Raw genomic sequence first — 22,419 nt, 5'->3', positions numbered from 1 at the left:
TTTAATTTTTGATAGTTTGATTAATATGTGTCTTGGCGTGTTTCTCCTTGGATTTATCCTGTATGGGACTCTCTGTGCTTCATGGACTTGATTAACTATTTCCTTTCCCATATTAGGGAAGTTTTCATCTATAATCTCTTCAAATTTTTCTCAGTCCCTTTCCTTTTCTCTTCTTCTTCTGGGACCCCTACAATTCGAATGTTGGTGTGCTTAATGTTGTCCCAGAGGTCTCTGAGACTGTCCTCAGTTCTTTTCATTGTTTTTTCTTTATTCTGCTCTGTGGTAGTTATGTCCACTATTTTATCTTCCAGGTCACTTATCCATTCTTCTGCCTCAGTTATTCTGCTTTTGATTCCATCTAGAGAATTTTTAATTTCATTGATTGTGTTGTTCATTGTTGTTTATTTGCTCTTTAATTCTTCTAGGTGCTTCTTAAACGTTTCTTGTATTTTCTCCATTCTATTTCCAAGATTTTGGATCACCTTTACTATCATTATTCTGAATTCTTTTTCAGATAGACTGCCTATTTCCTCTTCATTTATTAGGTCTGGTGGGTTTTTACCTTGCTCCTTCATTTGCTGTGTGTTTCTCTGTCTTCTCATTTTGCTTAACTTACTGTGTTTGGGGTCTCCTTTTTGCAGGCTGCAGGTTTGTAGTTCCCATTGTTTTTGGTGTCTGTCCTCAGTGGCTAAGGTTGGTCTAGTGGGTTGTGTAAGATTCCTGGTGGAGGGGACTAGTGCCTATGTTCTGGTGGATGAAGCTGGATCTTGTCTTTCTTTTGGGCAGGTCCACGTCTGGTGGTGTGTTTTGGGGTGTCTGTGGCCTTATTATGATTTTAGGCAGCCTCTCTGCTAATGTATGGGGTTGTGTTCCTGTCTGGCTAGTTTGGCATAGGGTGTCCAGCACTGTAGCTTGCTGGTCGTTCAGTGAAGCTGGGTCTTGGTGTAGAGATGGAGATCTCTGGGAGATTTTCACCGTTTGATATTACGTGGAGCTGGGAGGTCTCTTGTGGACCAGTGTCCTGAAGTTGGCTCTCCCACCTCAGAGGCACAGCCCTGACGCCTGGCTGGAGCACCAAGAGCCTTTCTTCCACACGGCTCAGAATAAAAGGGAGAAAAAATAGAAAGAAATAAAGAAGATAAAATAAAATAAAATAAAGTTATTAAAATAAAAATAATTATATAAGAAAAAAATTTTAAAACTTAAAAAAAAAAAACAAAAAACCGACAGACAGAACCCTAGGACAAATGATAAAAGCAAAGCTATACAGACAAAATCACACACAGAAGCATACACATACACACTCACAAAAGGAGAAAAAGGGGGGAAAATAAATATATCTTTGCTCCCAAAGTCCTCCTCCTCAATTTGGGATGATTCGTTGTGTATTCAGGTATTCCACAGATGCAGGTACATCAATTTGTTTGTGGAGCTTTCATCTGCTGCTTCTGAGGCTGCTGGGAGAAATTTCCCTTTCTCTTCTTTGTTCGCACAGCTCCCTTGGGTTCAGCTTTGGATTTGGACCCGCCTCTGCGTGTAGGTCGCCTGAGGGCGTCTGTTCTTCACTCAGATAGAACGGGGTTAAAGGAGCAGCTGCTTCGGGGGCTCTGGCTCAGTCCGGCCCGGGGGAGGGAGCGGTACGGAGGAGGCGGGGCGAGCCTGTGGCAGCAGAGGCCTGCGTGACATTGCAGCAGCCTGAGGCGCGCCGTGCACTCTCCCGGGGAAGTTGTCCCCTGATCACGGGAGCCTGGCAGTGGCGGGCTGCACAGGCTCCCGGGAGGGGAGGTGTGGAGAGTGACCTGTGCTTGCACACAGGCTTCTTGGTGGCGGCAGCAGCAGCCTTAGCGTCTCATGCCCGTCTCTGGGGTGCGCGCTGATAGCTGCAGCTCGCGCCCGTCTCTGGAGCTCCTTTAAGCGGCGCTCTTAATCCCCTCTCCTCGCGCACCAGGAAACAAAGAGGTAAGAAAAAGTCTCTTGCCTCTTCGGCAGCTCCAGACCTTTTCCCGGACTCCCTCCTGGCTAGCTGTGGTGTGCTAACCCCTTCAGGCTGTGTTCACACAGCCAACCCCAGTCCTCTCCCTGGGATCCAACCGAAGCCCGAGCCTCAGCTCCCAGCCCCGCCCACCCCGGCGGGTGAGCAGACAAGCCTCTCGGGCTGGTGAGTGCTGGTCCGCACCGATCCTCCGTGAGGGAATCTCTCCGCTTTGCCCTCTGCGCCCCTGTTGCTGCGCTCTCCTCCGTGGCTCTGAAGCTTCCCCCCTCTGCCCCCCACAGTCTCCGCCTGCGAAGGGGCTTCCTAGTGTGTGGAAACCTTTCCTCCTTCACAGCTCCCTCCCACTGGTGCAGGTCCCGTCCCTATTCTTTTGTCTCTGTTTTTTCTTTTTTCTTTTGCCCTACCCAGGTATGTGGGGGTTTTTTGCCTTTTGGGAGGTCTGAGGTCTTTTGCCAGTGTTCAGTAGGTGTTCTGTAGGAGTTGTTCCACATGTAGATGTATTTCTAATGTATTTGTGGAGAGGAAGGTGATCTCTGCGTCTTACTCTTCCGCCATCTTGAAGCACCTCCATCTTAAACATTCTTAACTAAGATGATGCCTTTTCAAACACTTTATAATTTTTGTTCTCTCTTCTTGTACCTAAGAAATAAAAAGGATCTGAGTATTTGTGCTTGGAATCAGATTTTTGTTCCAGATTTCTTTGTCCAGTTCCATTAAATATTCCTTTATTTTTAGCTTGCTGAGTTTGTGTTAAATTTAATTATTTGTGTCTGAGTAGAAGAAATATGATTTATAAGTTATGGATAATATTTAGTTTTCCATGTATAAAACTCTTCTTTTGAGAAAGTCAGTACAGTACACTTACTACAGAAGAAGCCATAAATTCATAACATAAAAAAGACTTTGGATCCATTGCCTTTGTTCATTAGTAATTGCTTTATTTGATGGATATAATTTAATATCAATCAACAGTTATAGCACTTACATTTTAATGTAATCCTTGAAGCAATAAATACATCCTTAAACAGGGTTAATGTAATACAATTACAAACTAAACATTTGATTAGTACATTTAAATTTCAAAGTACTAAGTAACTACCAAATTAATTAGTAAGGAAAGTGCATTTGATACAGGTCCTTAATTGAGGCAATTTCATAATACATAGGAGAATGAACCACATGCTTGTGGAGAATGCTTTTATTTAGTTATTTGAAAAACTCTATAAATGGGATTAATAATTTAAAATTTGAAAGCAAATTATATAATCAAGTTATCTTTGGGAAATACTGCTTTTTTCTTTCCAAATGTGGCATGTTTCAAAAGAGACAAAACAAAATCTGATGACAGTCTTTCAGAAAGGATATATACAAATATTAGAAGAGACTACAATATTCATAAAATTAATAGGATACTCTTTACTAGCTGACTTAAGAGAGGGTGGCATTTGTGATTATAAAATTCCATTTTAGCAAATATAAATGATGCACAGGATAAAGATACAATGGATAATGACCAGAAAAAAATGGGAACTCTGAGGAAATTTTCCATTATTTGAGTATGAAGTTGTTTGTTACTAAGAAACAAACTTCAATTTTTTGATTGAAATCTGACAACTAATACATATAGACAATGAAGGTTACTAACTGAATCTATAAATAATAGATGGATAACATCTAAATGGGTTTTATTTATTTTCCTATATACCAGTTCTCCAACTACCCCACCTCAATTTATGTAAAGAAATTAAAATCAATAGAGGTATTTTAATATTTACATGGAAAAGACAAGTTTCTGCAGTATTTTTAGCTTCTTAAAAATCTGAATAATTGCTTAATAATTGGAATTGAAAATAAATCCATTAGCAACATCTTGGGGGAGTATTTTCCCCCTTTCCAAATTTAGACTTTTTAATGTAGATGAAAACAAAATGTTTTATTCTAATTGTTCAAGGAGCATGGGGAAGGAAAAGAGGTACAAGGCCAAGACTGGCTAGATAATCTGTGGGGCCCCGTGCAAAATGAAACTGTTGTATTAGTGTTGTGGAGCGGTCAAGCATATGAGGATTGAAAATTCCTATTTCTATATTGGTATGTGGAGGCAGTTTGTGCCAATATCAAGTTATTTGATAGAATTATGGAACCAGACAGAATTGGAATGTGTCTAGATGAGAAAACAGAGACAGGAGCGCTGACGACTCTTGCAGAGGCTTAGCTGTCAAACAGAGAAGAGAGATCAGATGAAACATGAATGAGGATATGGGATGGAGGATATCTTGTTTCTTTTTGGCCTTGATGAAAATGTTGAGGGTGTCCAAAGGGATTCTGTTAAGAAGAGGTTGTATGTACAGGGAGAAAAGGGATGATTGAAATAATGTGGTTCCAGAGAAGTCAGGATGAATTGGGATTTTAAGCACAGGTAAAAGGATATTAGGAGGGCCAGGACCTCTGTTGTATGTACGAAGAAGGGCAAGAAAGGGTGCAGATGTAGTAATTTTGGATATTGTAGTTGAAAAACCTAGTTCTCATCGGATGGTTTCTTTTTTATGTCTTTCTAAATTTGTTCTGTAAACAAACAAGGTTATTTCCTGGCAGAAGTGGAGCAGGAAGATTTGAGGGGAGTAAATGATGTTTGAAAATGTGATTGCAAAGCCCAAGAAAGAGGAACAAATATACCAACCGGTAATATTGGGATCCCTTTTAAATTTGCTGATGATAGGATTTTGTGGAACCATTTTGTCCAGTAATAGGACCTCCTCCATGTTCCTCATTTTGATATGTTTATAAATATGTCTTTATTTTTTTTGTTTTGGGAATAATTTATTGAAATCTGAAAAGGAATGTTAGTCTATCATTACGATTGGCATTTGGCCAAGTTCTTCTGGTACTTCTGAATATTTGCTTCACATCAGGATGCACTGCAGTTTGTTGAATAAAGCCTGCCTTCACCATAAGTTCCAAATTTCTTGCTTTGATCTACAAGGCTTGGACAACTTGTTTTGTACCAATGTCTCCACACTCCTTGTCCCCCTCCCTCTCCACGTTTGCTTCACCCCAGCCTCATTCCTTTCTAGTCCATTTGTCAAGCTTTCCCTTGCCTCAGGAACTTCGTGGCAGTTATTTCCTTTTTCAACTTACTCTTCATTCAGAACTTCACTCTTCCTGGCTCTTCATAAGCCTGCATCCTTCTTAATCTTGAGATATCAGTTTAAAGACTCATTCTCAGAGACTCCTTCTATGACTGCATTATTTAAAGTAAACATGTCTACTTCCATCTAGCTACATCCTTCTAGCTGCTTTCTATCACATGATATTGCCCGTTTCCTTCAGAATACTAACCAAAATTTGTACTTTTTTACTTATGTATTGGGTTGTAGTGTGTATTGTTGAACTTCTTCACCAAAAACTTTAGCTCCAAAGGCAACTGTTACCTTATTTACTGCATATAGTTCTCTACTTTACTCTCATTAAGTGATTTTTTATGTTATGTGTGGTTAGGATATTATATGTGAGTTTGTGTGGGTTAGGTTCTAAAGTAAGCAGAAAGATGGACCTCGCATAGATTCAACAGTATTATTGCATTTCCTTAAAAATGTGCTATGTCAGAGACCAACCCACTGTAGCGTCTCTCAAAAGCTCAACACAGCCAGATTTCTCCAGAAAAGCATGGGATTAGATCACTATTTCTTTATTTGAATAAAAGATAAACTTTATGACTTGGGCATAAAAATGATTACTGTGAGAAAAATATATCTTAAAATACCAGATACATCCTGACAGAACATCAGGAGTACCGAGATCATTTATAGAAAGGTAGCAGAATTCTACAACATATTTAAATTTCTTGCTGTTCTCTTTTATGCTTTTTCTGTTTTAGTTTTACTTTTCTGCTTACAAAGCACATAAATTTTAAATTCATGTAAAAAATGTATATTGTCTGAGGTTGAGTTTCCTAGAAGCAGAAACTCTAGTGGGGATTTTGTGTAAGTGATTTATTAAGGCAGGAAAAACAAGGGAAACCTGTACTCAAATGAGAGAAGAAAGATTGGGCAGAGGAAGAAGCTAAACTCATGGGTTTAGCTGAAGTCTAAGCTCAGCTGATTTCAGGGAGAGCTCTGGAGTAAGAATGACGTCACAGAGTTGTGCCTCTTGAGATGGGGGAGTTTCTGTAGTTCTAAATCATGCACTGACTGTGGGCTGCCTAACGGAAAGGGCATAACATTCCAGAAACATCTGGTCAATGAGGCTCCTAACAGATGCAAACAACTGTCTTGGAAAAAAAGACAATTGTGAGCTCTTAGCAGTTAATGCTCATAGCACCTAGGAATGGGAGAAGAGTTTATAAGGAGAATCTGGATGGTGCTTAAATCATAATTACTACACTCTTACTCTTGCATCTCTCAGAACCACATACTTTTCATATTAGGTCCATTCCATTCAATTGCAACTTCTTCAGGATTCTATTTATTTGCCATTTCTAGCTGTAGTTACAAGAAAAAGGTTAGTGAAGAGAATTAGAGTTCTCTAGAGCCTCAGTGCTCTAGCTGGTGCCAAACCTTTAAGAGATACTCATCATCTTCTTTTTCTACTACTCATTTTTTATTCCTCTCCCACTTGGCTAGCATCTCTGCCAACATAGGTGACTTGTCTGGTGAGGTGGACCAGATCCTCATTCTCGAGGAGTCTGAGGTCTAGGTTGGAATGCCATTATCAAGTTATTAGAGCACTTCTTGTCCTTCTATTAGCAACCACATGCACAGAAGAGCAAATGTTACTTCACTGGATCTCCTGAATGCCAAACATAATCCCTCCTGCCTTCATTATATAGAAGCAATCTGAACTCCTTATAATGATCAGGGTAATTATGTTTGCTGGTCTGGTAAGTAGTTGCTTTGCTTTCTGGCCTACTGGCATGAGGAGTTACATGTGATTAGGCAGTAGCTATAGGTTTCTTTTGTGGGGTTTTTTTTTTTTTTTTTTTCTCTCTGTCCCCTGGTATAAGCTTTCCCTTTCTGGGAATCTGGACTATTGGACCAACATGCCTGAATTTGCAGAGGTGGGAAGCACATATTCTAGGGAATCACTGGAACTACTCCTACCACCCCTTGGCTCCTGTTCCCATGTATTCTACCTACTGACAACACAACACCATGCAGTGATTATTGATTTAAGATATTACCACATTCTAAAGGTACCTTGTTTTCACCAGGTGTCATTTTCAAGCTGGCATCTCCACTATCCCCTCAAGAGGCTGCTCATTACTCTGTAAGCCTGGCAACTTCTGGAAAGCTGCATTATATGGTGAGTCAGTGAATCTCATGTCCATGTGCCTGATGCTACACTTCCATTAGTTTGAAGCAATATTTGGTTAAAAAAAAATGTACCAGTAGAAGTGATACTTTATGAGTCCATAGATATTGATGATGGCTGAGATGCTGCAGGCAGGAAAAGTATATTATACCTGGGATGCATGTCAACACAAATCTTTATCCAATATCTTCCAAAAAATTTGGGTATTCTTCATTCCTCAGTGCCTGCTTATCAAATTAAATGAATAAATAGTGACTTTAAGTTCTTTTGTGGAAGTACTAAAGTAATTTCTACCATGTATACTTGCTGTAGCATTGCAGAGACCTTCCTTATGGGGATGTGGGGCCTCTCTTTCTCTCAGTGTGTGTCTGAGAATTGGCTCCTGCTTGAAAACAGTGAATGCCCATTATAGAAGTTGACTTCACCTTCTGCTCATCCATTCTTCATTACATTTGATTATAAATATTAAGCAACACCTCTGTTTTTACCTCTGTGCTCAGCTAACTGTCCTCTAGGGATATTAGCCATCCTCACAGATTACCTGAAGATCAGGTCACCCTGGACTTCATCCTGACCTTGTTGTTTTTATGGTAATTACTTCTACCTTACTTGTGATGCTTAAGGACTGACAACCAAATGGGGAAATTGGAGAGAACTGAAGGGAAATTAGATCTTTTGGGGGTAGAGGGGGATCAAGAAGCCTTCATGTTAGAGACTTAAGGGATGAACAGATTACTGAATCTTGGAAACTTAATCAACAGCATTCCTCTGAAGAATAAGAACAAGTTAGTAGAGAGGTGACTCAAACCTTTACTGAGTTTGTATTTCAAATATGAGGTATTGTTATATACTATGGAAATACCTTCTCTGTCTTTCATGCAATGTATGTTCATTGTATATTCTTGTTAATTACCATCTATCACTAATTCTTCTCTTATAATGCATTATAAACCACACATACACACACACCCCATCTATTTATCTATGTATCTACTCTATCTGTATTGTTTCTGTTTTTAGTGAATTATGTCACGTTCTAATACATAAGGAAATACTTGCCATTATTCAATTTATTTATAATAAGTTAGTGTTCCCTTTATAGGAATTGCCATTTTAATATTTAAATAGAAGGATGTTTATATATATGTGGAAATGATAAATCAATAATATGGATGTTGCACATTTTTACTACGTAAGTCCTTAAAAGTCAAATGTCAGGGGAATACTTTAGCAGCAGGTTGTGTCTACACAGATATTTGCATTTTTCATTTTGTAGCTTTCTGAAATTCCAAGTATCAGATTGTCACTGTTCAAATGTTTTCTCTATGCAAAGAAAATATTTTCTTATTTTTCCCCTTTATACTGCTAAGATATATGTTACTCGAAAGGTAAAATTTCAATAGCCATAGTATGCCAACTCAAAGTAATACTTACATCAGATTTGAATCTGCATTTTAAAATGTGTGTGGCTTGTTAGGCAAAAGTCTTAGATCTCTGTTTCAGTAGAAGGAAAGGGAAAGAAAGGGGAAGGGATAAATATATACAGAATAAAGTTTAGTCTAATAATTCGTTTCTCCAGTTGAGAATTTTAAAATATACGCCTGTCAGTCTGTTGAAGAACATGCATATACTTGTTGCTGAATATTCTTAGAATTGAGCTATCCTTTCTCATTGTGTTTTTAGAGGGTAAATACAAGCAAACACACACAAAACATACTGCAGAGAGCATCTTATAACCATATATGCATATATGATAGTCCCTCATTAAATGTAAGCTTCACTTAAATTTATATTTGACAATTCACTGTGATTTAAGGTCTAGATTTCTGAGCAATTGCACATGTACTGTTTTTCATAAAATGCACACTTGCTAATAAAAAGGAAACTAAATCTTGGAAGAAAGATAAACAGCAATTGCTAACATGGCATTTAAATTCATGAAGTAGAGAAATGGAGAAATGATTATGATTGAAGATAAACTGTAAGAGGAAAAATATTATTAAACCCTAGGACTTTAATTCAAAAATTATGTAGGCATAGTAAAGGGAAAAAAGATTTTCAAGGTTGTAGTATTCTAGAGTTTTAATAAAGAAAAATGTAATGGATTATAGTACCAAAAATTATTTTTTAGATATTACAATGTTATTGAAATGACTTCATACATATTTATTTTATAGTCAAATTTAAGTGGGTCATTCATAGAAAGCAGTTATATATCTGCCGGAAAAGCTGGGAAAAATCAAGTGTTGCAATCTGTCAGGTCTACCAGACAGCTTATAGCACCAGAAACTTCTAACAAGTGTGACCTAATGAGATCCTCAATGAAGAGGAAATCCAGACGGTTCCATTCCTTACATTTTCATTCATGCCTAAGGCCATGCACCATTCAGAAATCACTCACACTAGTGGGGATGCTGTCTCTAGGGAGATTTTAGAGTTGTTTTTCCCCCATGTGTGGAAGGGTGCTCCCTTCGATAAGAGAGAAAGACAGACTCCTAAGTAACACACCCTGAGGCTCAAAAGTGGGCTTATTTCATGAATAGAAGTGAGAAGTCTCTCCGTGTAAGAAACTGGTAAAGGTAGAAACAGAGGGCAGAAGGCTTAGGGAGTACACCTGTTCCACCAAAGAATTCCATCATTTGACTGAAATTCTCTATCTTGCAGTCTTCTGGTAAGTAGATTTTTCCAACTGCATTTTCTTAGATGGTGGTGATTTTTAGAAAACCAACAATAATAATATCATTGCTTTGCCTATATGTTTATTTTCAAAATTTAACCATTTCCATATCAACTTCAATATTTTTGCCTTACATAATATGCCTTAATTCTCCTTAACATTTCCCTTAAGTGGATTTTAAAATGATTTTCTTAGTTGTGAGGTTGGGGACTAATAAATGGGTAAGCTTTAAAAAAACGTAAAATTTGTCCTTACACTGCTGAAAAGATCTGTGTCATTAATTGGGATATATTCATTTGGGCAGTGCACTTTATAATGTTCTCCATTAGCCCTTGCCTGACTTCAAACTTGAGGCTTTGTAGGGTAATAGCTAATCTCTCCACAAACTCCATATCATAAGGAGACTAAAAACCAAAATAGCTTAAGTGGGTTTCCAACAATTCCTTTCTAATTAAACAAATGTCTTATTGAATAGTTCCCTTACCACTTAATACTGATGTCTGACCCATGGAAGCAAAAATAAAATGAATGTGCTAAGGTGAGGCTGCAGGAAGGGACTTTGTTTTTACAACATCTTGGAAGGAAAGCCTGTGTGGCTTCTCCCATTTCCGTAATGAAAATGTTAAAAATCATTAGATTCTGACAAAACATAGACATATTGACCACGTGGAAGGGCACACATTTAAATTGTCTCTATAAGGACGGTCATTTGATTTGCATTCATCTATGAAAACTGTGTTGTTTAATTCTTGTTACCAGTAGGGATCGGCTAATTGACATCCACAATCCCTTCAATTCCTTAGTTACAAACCCATTTGAACATAGTTTCTCTAGACTTTGATATTCTAGTTTCTTCCAGCCTGCTGTAAATTTCCATACTTTTTAAGGAAGAACGATACACATTTAAAACTAAAATAAGAACCAAGGCCATCTGTGTCAAAGTGACTTAGATAAGATTGCATACTACTTATGTCAACCTCACTTAGTTGTTTTTTCCAATAAATCTTTGCCAAGGAAAGAGTGCAAATTAATCAATATTTTCACTGATTTAAAAAATTCCTACAGATTAATTTATGAGAGACAACAATTTACTCACCAGAGCCAACGGTGTTCTTATCACACAGCAATTTACTTATCGAGATTCATGTCAAGACCCTCATCTCTGTTTCTACCAATCCTAAACCATTAGATCAGGAACCTTGCCCCCTGTCCTACAGTTCCTTGCCTGTTTCTAAACCACTAGAGGCTAGACCACAAATTCCTGTGTGTATGCCTCTTTTGACTTCGCCTTCTGAGACACTGCAAAGACTCAAGGTGGTGTTTTTCCCTTGAAGCAGAAACTTCGAATACATGTAGTCCTGGTTTATTGACAGGCTGTCTGGTGGTATTACGGGAGTTCAAACAAACAAATAAATAAACCAAAACCATCACAAAAAAAAAATCAAACCTGTGTTCAAGGTCTAGCTTCTTGTTATGGACTGAAGGTTTGTATCCACACCCAAAATTACATGTTGAAACCATAACCCCCAATGTGACTGCTGTCTGTTATGTATGAAAGTTGGTAAGAGAGTAAATCCTAAGAGTTCTCATCACAGGGACGTTTTTTCTTTATCTTTTATTTCATATCTATAGGAGATGATGGACATTTACTAAACTTATTGTGGTCATCATTTCATGACACATATAAGTCAACATTATGCTGTATACCTTAAAATTACACAGTGCTATATGTTAATTATATGTCAATAAAAATAGAAGAATAAATAAATAAGATTCTTATAAACTAAAAAAAAAGGCATGAAGAAAGAAATTTTAAAATCACATAAACAACAAGCATGAAATATAAGACTTTCTACACTGACAGTGACAAGTTACGACTCTCCCATCATGTAATGTTCCAAGTGGGATCTGAGATTTGTTTCACCATCAGAATTTAGAATTCAGTATTTTTAATTTTCTGCAGTGTTTCTTATGAGCGCCAACCTTTCACTGTTCTTGTTTTCTTTAGAAAAACTCAATAACTCCCCAGTTAACTTTCCAAGAAATCACTAAGACTGGCCTATAGGTTTAGGTATTTTTCAGAGCAGAAACGCTTGGAACCCCAGTATCTCACTTACATCTGGCTAAGGTTTTCAAATCTCTGATTTCTATAGGACTGTGGTATTTCCCCTGTGGAATTTCAACAATAAGATGTACACTGTCAATTTACCTTTAATATTTAGTACATATAACATGCATATTTTAGGAGGTGTTTTTCACTCAGATACTGAACTTGCCTACTATTTTAGATACTTTCTAGAGTTTGAGGATTGTGTGTATTTGATACTCTGTGTTTGCTATTTTGAGATAATTGTGCTTCTGAAAAATAGTTCTGAAGCAAATTGAGTTCTAGCTGATGTCAAAGGTACACTGCCAGCTACTCTATTTCAAAGTAGGCTACAATTTTGCAATATGTTCAATTTTAAAAAGTCTTTTATAATTTCTCCTTCTGTAAGGAGCCAGTGAAGCTATAGCAAGAAGAGGAAATAAAGTATGTCATGATCATGTGAGACCATTGTGTTATGGCCTATTCATTTGGACTTAGCTGAGGACTTTGGTCACGATCTCCTACTGGCTTGATTTCTGATCCTGCAGAAGTCTCCTAATCTAACTGAGAATCAGCTTCCTCTTGTGTAAAAATGAAGGTGTTCAACTGAATGGCTGCAAATGCATGTTACAGCATTATAAGCATTATAAGGTTGTAACAAATACATGAGAACGCTTTGAAGTCTAAAAAAATGAAAATTCAACATATTGGCATGATAGAAAAACTTTACTTGTGTTTTTCTGCAAAAAAGTAAAATGCAATACTTTTAGCTCACATAACATGCTGACTGTTCGTCAAATATTTGGCAAAAAAAGCCTGCATACCTCTATGGCCCTACAAAGTAATTGGTGCCAGAGGTTATCTAGGGTCAATTCACTGTCAAGGTAACATCTTTGCTTGTTAAAACTTTTCCTGCACTTGGGATGTGGACCAGAACCAGACTGACATGCTTTATCAGCTTGCCTGCCATTTTTAATTGATTTATCTGCTCTTGTTCATTAGATATATTACCAAGTAGAGATTATGCCCTTGGCTCTTTTTTACCCCCAGAATCTATTCTCCACCATATTCTCATATTCTGCTCAGGGCTATAAATCATTTGATAAATCAAGCCCAGTCATATCACTAACCCCCTTCCTCACATAAACATATATTAATTTCACTTCTGTGAACTTGTCAGTTAGTGCCTAAATTTACAAACTGTTTCCATTCAAATCCTGCCCATCCTTAAAGACTCAATGAAAGCCCATATATTGTAAGATATGCATTTTACAGGCACACTTTTTAACATATACTCCTTTCAGCCCTGCTGAATTATTTTTACATTCTCCTCAAAATTATTAAAATTTTGTCTAATCTAATATAAAGTGATATCTCATATTTATTCTAATTTACATCACTTGTTTCACTCAGGTTTTTCATCTATAAACTTCCTAATTAATAGCATTTGTTAATTTTGTAATGGATTTCATTACATTTTCTTTATTGATTTGCACGAATTATTTTTATATTCTTTTATATGCTTGTCAGTTTTATGCATTACAAATATTACCACACAATCATTTATCTTTTAATTTTGTTCAAAGTGTTCTTAATTAAACTGAAATCCTTTAATTAGATATACTATATAAGCCCATCATTTTTTTTTCCTTCTTTTAGTTTTTACTGTGTGGTTGTTTTAGAATGTTCCTTACCTATGTAATAAGAACATTCCTCTTTATCTTCTTATCTATACTGATAATTTTACCTTTGGCATTTAAGTCATTACCCTGTGTAAAATTTTTATATATAGGCATAAAGTGACATTCATTTTTAGTTTTCATATGGTGAATCCATATTATCCTCCAAATAATCCAGCCTTTTTGTAGTGATTTGTTTGTTAAATTTTTATTCTAAAATTTCTACCAAAAATAACCAATAGTGCAATGTATTTCTTGGTACCCATCACCCAGCTTCAACAATTCTCGATATGTGAACAATCATTTATATATAGCATTCTCAATTACTCAGCTCTCACCAATGCCCTCATCTCCTCCAGATCCAGGGCAAATCCCAGACCTTGTGCCATTTTATCCATAATAAGTCAGTATTTGTTAATATGTATCTTTAAGAGATAATATTTTAAATCTTGTTATGAAACCATTATCACACCTAATGTCACTTCATATTGAGTCATTTTTCATATTTTATCAAATGTCTCACACGTTTTTGGTATTTTACATCTAGTTTGTTTAAATCAAGATTAAAAAAATCCCTACACCTTACATTTGATTGCTTAAATAATTTAATATAACATTTTCTGAAGTAATCAGGTCATTGACCCCATAGACTTTCCTGATTATGGATTTTGCTTCAGGAATCACCATTTAATATGTTCATCTGTTCCTTGCATTTCCTATAAACTGGTAGTTAAAGTTAGAGGCTTCATTATGCTTAAGTTCAGTTTTGGCAAGAATATTGCCTAGGCTGTGATGTGTACCTCTATTGCGTGTCACTGGTAGGCATAATATGTCTCTCTTTTTATCATGTTAAGGTCAATCACTGCGGTGAACCTGGCCCATGTATTATAAAATTCCTTATTTTGACAGTTTTCTTTAATGTATCAGTAAAAATATATTCAAAGTGTGGCTCCCTCACACCTTACTCAGGATACAGGAAAATTAGAAAGAAAGAGAAGGGAATGAAGAGAGGACAAACCAATGAGGGAGAAAAGATTTTAAAAATAGATTAACAATATGATCAACAGATAGAAAGGGCTAATCACAGAAGAAAAATACAGTAAAAAAAATGATCATTAAGAATGCAAAACATTTGAAAAAGAATAGATATATGTATATGTATAACAGAATCACTTTATTATACACCTGAAACTAAAACAACATCGTAAATCAGCTATGCTCCAATATAAAATAAACTTTTTAAATAAATAAATAAAATAGTAAAGAATGCGAAACTAACCAGACTACCAATTATTCTGATGCACATTTAAATAAGATGGATAATTTCCAGTACTGATGATTTATGCATGAATCAGACACTGTTGGTAGAAGAGTCAAAGTGCAAGTATATGCGTGTGTTCTGATATTGAAATATCTGCAATGAAAATGACCATGCTGATTATAATGATAATAATAATCATATCACCAAAATAAGAAATAACAACATTGATTGCTAACTCTTTACCAGAAACTGTACCAAGAGCATTCCTTCCATTTAATTAATTCCCTGATACATTTATTATTCTACTTGAAAAAAATTGCACTAAATTTATACAGTAGGATTTCCTTTATTAAATCAAAACCAAACACACCTATGGAGGCTTCCAAATGCTTAGCTAAATGACAAGAAGGATTCATTCCAAACTGCTAACAATATGGCACTGTGGTGACAGGTATGGGATTGGGTGAGTTGTAAGAGTGCTGGTCTTGACTTCTTTACGAACTTCTGTATCACTTTGATTTTATGAGCATATGTTACTTTTAAAATATAAAAGGCATACTAAGAAAAATGTATGCTTCCCTGGTGGCGCAGTGGTTAGGAATCCGCCTGCCAATGCAGGGGACACGGGTTTGAGCCCTGGTCCGGGAAGATCCCACATGCTGCGGAGCAACTAAGCCGGTGCGCCACAACTACTGAGCCTGCGCTCTAGAAACTGCGAGCCACAACTACTGAGCCCACATGCCACAACTACTGAAGCCCGTTTGCCTGGAGCCTGTGCTCCGCAACAAGAGAAGCCACCGCAGTGAGAAGCCTGCGCACTGCAACGAAGACCCAACACAGCCAAAATAAATAAATAAATAAAAATAAAATAAAATTAATTAATTAAAAAAAAGAATTATAAAATCTACTCAGCAACTTTCAGGTACACAATACAGTACTGGGAAAAAAACAAAACAAAACGAAACAAACCGCTCCCTACCCCCTCAATTTATTCTATTTCCATAGCCTATTTCCCATAATGATGATTTAAAACACAACAAAGAAAACTGGCCTGTGGCCAAGAGGCTCAGACTATTCCAATAAACATGAAGGCTTTAATTCAAATTGAAATGTAATTTTAAAAGTAGAGTCTTATGTCTTACTTGCACCTAGAAATAAACCAATCACACATTTTTAACAAACCGAAAGAAATGAAGCAGTTTATATTAATGATTAAAACCATAAAACTGTTAAATTCTCGAATTGAAAATATAATTGTAATCGCAATTTTATCTTAGTTATGTACATACATAATAAGTAATCCAGTTTAAATTTCTGATAAACATTACTTGAAATGGAGTATCGAATCTAAAAGCCTATAATAATAAGAGACAGAGGGTCTTTGCTTCCTTAGTTGTTTTTTCTGACTTACTTCCAATTCCTTTAACCCTGAGAGGTCGCAAGTTGGAATACCATAACACATTAAATATCATGCCAGATTATAATAATTTACAATGTTTATCAGTATCGCTGTCTGATCTAATTTGAAACAAATTAATTCTAGAGTTCGACTTAATAAATCATGCACCTATGGACAAAGTGGTTGACAACTTTACTTTTCACACAGCTGTTAAACAGAAAACTAGGATGCATGGCCTCCCATACCAAGGCAGAGTAAAGATGTTTATTATTTGTAAAGTCACTGTGTGAAATATTTTATATATATATATATATATATATATATGACTTTATATTTCACTGCTCAAAATGTATCTGACTCCATTAAATAAGTTTTGTTTTCATTGTGTCAATTCAGAAAATTTCCCTTTTAGTGAACTTGTTTAAAGATACATTCTGAAATTAACATCATAATTTATGATAACATAAACATGACATTCATATTCATAAGGTTTGTTTTATCCATCAAATCATTTTTTTCATTCAGCACATTTTTATTGAGAACAAAATCCTTATCGGGGACTGTTGTTTTCCTTGTTTCTTTCAGAAGCTGGTCAGTTAGTTTTATATTTGAGTAGACTAAGATCCGTCCCCAAATGCCCACCAGAATTGGCTCATGTATCAGTAGGGAGCAGCCATCAAGTAATATTCCCACTGGGGGTAGAGGAGCGTTTTAAATCTGTGCTGAGAATATAGAGTCAAAGAGGGCTACAGTTAATTTCCATTGAAACTCTAAATATGGAGATTTTTCCTTTCTATTGACATGCTGCATTGTCTTATTACAAAGTTGCTATTTTTTTAATCAGTATATTACTTGAAATTTTTTCCTCTCCTTAAAAATATACAAAATACTGAACTGTAACACAATTTCCACTTTGCTAAGTAGAAAAGTTCTTTCGTGACCACTTTAAAAGAGCATGCACACATGAATATATTTCAGTAACTGTCAAATTAAAGTTAATGCACATTTGGATTCTGTTGTTAAGAGTACAGGTGCAGTATTTTATCATATCTTTCTTTGGCATTACTGGTTTTTTACCTTTATTTAATTCCTACCATGTTTTATATTATAGAATGTATGGTTAAAGATCTGAAGACTGAATTCAACTCTCTGAGGATAAATTTATATCCTCTTTTCCCAAAAAGGAAAATAATTCATATTCCATTTAAAAATATATAGGACTATCCGGTCCACAAAGAGATTAACTGACAGAGGAAGAAGATCTAGGGTCCCTTATGGTCCCTTATGTGAAAGTTGGAGAAGGTGTACATTAATAGCAAGTAGGCAGCAGAGGTTACTTCAAAGGCTAGCCACCGTCTCTTCATTTCATCACCATTAAACCTCCTGAATGGATGGTTGGAACTTTTGGTCTCACCCTGCTGACCTCTAGGGAGGGGAGAGGAACTAGATATTGGGTTCAGTCACCAATGGCCAATGATTTAATCAACCTTGCCTATGTAATGAAGTCTCCATAAAAACCCAAAAGGACAGGGTTTGGAGAACTTCTGGGTTGGTGAACACATGGAGAAGAGGAGAGAGGGGAGAACTCTGAGAAGACATGGAAGCTCTGAGCCCCTTCCCGCAAACCTTGTCCTCTGCGTCTCTTCCACCTGGCTGTTCCTGAGTTACATTCTTTTATAATAAACCAATAATCTAATTGAAAAAAGTAAAAAATAAAAATATATGGGACTATATTTACATCTTTAAATGAAGGCCATAATTTCTCTATAGAAATATGAATTACCAAAATTAACACAAGTAGAATATCTCTAGACCAAAAACAATAAAATAAATCTTTTTTTACATTTAAATTATCCCAGAATGTACAGAAGAAGAGACCTCCTTGATGTTTTTTCAATTAAACATATATTTTTTTCATTTTGAAATAATTATAGATTTACAGGAAGTCAAATTCTATTTTTTGTATTAATGTTTTTATAACATTTAATAGATTTAAAAGCCTATTTTTTCACATTATATTTGAGAAAATTAGTAAAGATAAGTCATCTCAATAGATACATATTACATATATATGTGTATATATATATACACACACACAAAGAGAAAGAGAGAGATTCACTCCCTTACTTAATATAAAATCCAGAAAATGATCTATGTTATACTATTTCTCTCTGAAATAAAAAGCAGAGATTTTAATCTTGGCAGAGCTTGTACTGCATTGCTGACAATATTCTTTCCTATGTTTGATAACACTGAAAATTTCGGAATGGTCTCACTTAGCATCATTTGGCAGTGTATATATTTTCTATTCCTTTTTTTTTTTAATCAAGTGAAGAAAATAGAATTTAAAGCAAAAGAAAGCATATTTGAAAACCTCAGAAGATAAGCTGGCCAAGTCCCCAAAGTTATGTATTGTTTTTGCATTCCAGCTACTGTTAGTTGTAGAATGCAGAGCATTTGATTTGTGTGCACTTAGTCATGAAAATCAACTCAAATTTATTTTTGCTGACTTTCTTGTTGAATTTGGGATATGGCTTCTTTCTGTATAATAAAACAGCTGCTTGCTGACTCTTTAAGAAAAGAAACACATACATAACACCATCAAACACATTTTTCAATTCTTCTACCACCGGCTTAAGATTTAGGTTTGCTGATTTTCTGGGTTGCAGTCAGCACCATTTATTGTTTTCATTGTATTCCTCTCAGTGCCTGCGAGGATGACTAAATTGGTTCTACTGGTATTCCTATCAATTTCTTTAAAGGATTTATAGGATTCTGTGAATAAGAGATTATACTTTCTAATTCCAAATTGTAATTGACAACCCCATCTGCTCCCTTGCTTTGTGTGGCACCACATTTACCATCATTGTCATTTTATCATTTTCTCCTGATTGGATGAGCACAGAACTCATTAACCAGTATGAGATGCATTACGTAGAGCATTTAAATGTAAATATATACCTGCCTCTTCATCTCTCCCCTCTATCTCCCCTAACCTTCCCCATCTCTTAGCTATCACCTCCTAGGCAGGAGTTCCCAGGTTTTGAATGAACTGAATGTTTTCTTTAAGTATCAGTATAATCAATTACAGATACAAATTTAGATATGAAAGGGAATATGTCTCTTCAGAATGAGATCATAAATCACAATTTACTAATTTAAAAAAGCTGATGAATTGTATAAACACCATAAAATGTTTAATACTGAGAAGAATTTTCTAGAGTCCCTTATGGTCCTGGAAGGGTCCATAAAGTGATAGTTCTGAAGCTTCAGTTGTGTGGCTTTCATGATCAATCAGCACTGGTTCCCACTCTTTTCCCCTCTCCTTCTGCTTGAGCCACCCTGGCTCTTTGATGCTCCTGTAGGTCTCCAGAAACATCCACACCTCAGCCTCTTGCATAGATCCCTCTCTCATCTCTTTTACCTCTTTGCTCAGATGTCACCTTCTCATTGGGAACTTCCCTGATCACCATATTCAGAATTCCAAGCACTCCTCCCACCAGCATTCCCTAGTCCTTCTCTTTATTTTATTTTTCTCCATAGCGTTCATCCCATCTTAAATAGAAGTTTCACTTAAGTATTGGCATGTAGTCTATTTCTTTTTTTTTTTTTTAAACATCTTTATTGGAGTATAATTGCTTTACAATGGTGTGTTAGTTTCTGCTTTATAACAAAGTGAATCAGTTATACATATACATATGTTCCCATATCTCTTCCCTCTTGCGTCTCCCTCCCTTCCACCCTCCCTATCCCACCCCTCTAGGTGGTCACAAAGCACCGAGCTGATCTCCCTGTGCTATGCGGCTGCTTCTCACTAGCTATCTATTTTACATTTGGTAGTGTATATATATCCATGCCACTCTCTCACCCTGTCACATCTTACCCTTCCCCCTCCCCATATCCTCAAGTCCATTCTCTAGTAGGTCTGTGTCTTTATTCCCGTCTTGCCACTAGGTTCTTCATGACCTTTTTTTTTTCCTTAGATTCCATATATATGTGTTAGCATACTGTATTTGTTTTTCTCTTTCTGACTTACTTCACTCTGTATGACAGACTCTAACTCCATCCACCTCACTACAAATACCTCCATTTCATTTCTTTTTATGGCTGAGTAATATTCCACTGTATATATGTGCCACATCTTCTTTATCCATTCATCCGATGATGGACACTTAGGTTGCTTCCATGTCCTGGCTATTGTAACTAGAGCTGCAATGAACATTTTGGTACATGACTCTTTCTGAATTATGGTTTTCTCAGGGTATATGCCCAGTAGTGGGATTGCTGGGTCGTATGGTAGTTCTGTTTTTAGTTTTTTAAGGAACCTCCATACTGTTCTCCATAGTGGCTGTATCAATTTACATTCCCACCAACAGTGCAAGAGTGTTCCCTTTTCTCCACACCCTCTCCAGCATTTATTGTTTCTAGATTTTTTTATGATGGCCATTCTGACCGGTGTGAGATGATATCTCATTGTAGTTTTCTAATCATTTAGATGCAAGTTTCATGGTGGAAGGAATTTTTTTCCTTTTTTCTTAAAGTATCTATTTGTCCCAGTGCCTAAAATAGAACCTTATGTATAATGGACACACAATGAATGTGTGTTGGATGCATATTCAATTTTATGTTTAACAAAATAACTGTAATCAAAAGATAATTAAGTATCATTTGACCAAGAAGAGAATCAGAGAGTGAAGAAAAACCATAAAGATGGTAAAAAAAATTAGAATCAGTAACCTGTGAGTAAAGAAGGAAGAAAAGACTTTTTCTGGGAAGACTGACTCAACCTTCTTCTTATGAGATGAAAAAAGTCCTCACCGTATGAGGAGTACTTGCCTGGAGTTTAGACGCAGGCCAAACAGATGCTTCAGTGTAAAGTAGGTTTCAGTGGCAATTTAAGGGATTTTAACTTGGTGTTAATGATTCTTGGACTTGAAATTTGATTTGTAGGAGAGTGAGAGACACCCTGTTTATAAGCACTGCTAAGAAAATATTCGTGTGCATTTTACTCTTAAAAGCTTTAGTGAGGCCTGATTTACAAGAGCGTAAGCCTTCTTACAATTCCACGTTGTCTATTCTAATATTTTTGAGAACTTTAAAGAAGAAACCATTAAACACAATTCACAAAACCTGTGCTTGTTTATAAACACTTTCTACATGTCTACTAAATATACAAAAATACTTGAATATGCACTGCTTCCTTTTAAATGCTAAGAGCAAAGAGACAATAGTAAATTCTGATTAATTTTAATCTTCCTCTTACCTAGTATATTAGTTTTCTATTGATGCTCCAACAAATTACCACAAATTTAGTGGCTTAGAACAACACAAATTTGTTGTCTTATAGTTGAGTAGTTGAGTTGTCTGACACAAGGTCGCTGGGCTGAAATCATGCTGTCGGCAGGCCTGTGTTCCTTTGGGGAAGCTCTAGGGAAAATATCTCCCCTACCACTTCATCTTCTAAAGGCCTCCTGCATTCCTTGGCTTGTGACCACTGCCCAGCTTCCTCCAGCTGCTAAACCAGCAATGTACCAATAGCATTACGATGAGACACTTTCTATCATGACTTTCTATCATCAGGTCTCTTTCTGATCACGGATAGGAAAGATTTTCCACTTTTAAGGATTCAAATGATTAGATTGGACTCAACTCTAGCTAATCTCTTTATCTCAGACTTAAACTTAATTACCTCTGCAAAGTCCTGTGCGCCATTTCAGGAAACATACTCACAGGGTTGAAAATTAGAGATTGGGACTCTATGGGGGCTATTAGTCGGCCTGTTATACTTAGCATAAGTCTTTAGAGTGTTTCTTAAACCAGTTCCAATGGGCTTAAGCTATTTTTAAGAAAGCCTTTACGGTCGGTATCGTTACTCAATGTGCCTTAATAAAATAGAAAAAAATTAAATGCTATTAAAATCTAGACACTTCCATTAAAACAGACACACACACAAACACACATGCACACACAAAGCACGATTTACACCTTCTCCTGGAGAAATTATAAATGTAATTGCC

Source organism: Eubalaena glacialis, chromosome 6 (genome assembly GCF_028564815.1).
Source record: "Eubalaena glacialis isolate mEubGla1 chromosome 6, mEubGla1.1.hap2.+ XY, whole genome shotgun sequence".
Taxonomy (NCBI): Eukaryota; Metazoa; Chordata; class Mammalia; order Artiodactyla; family Balaenidae; genus Eubalaena; species Eubalaena glacialis.
This window is presented reverse-complemented; position numbering follows the sequence as displayed.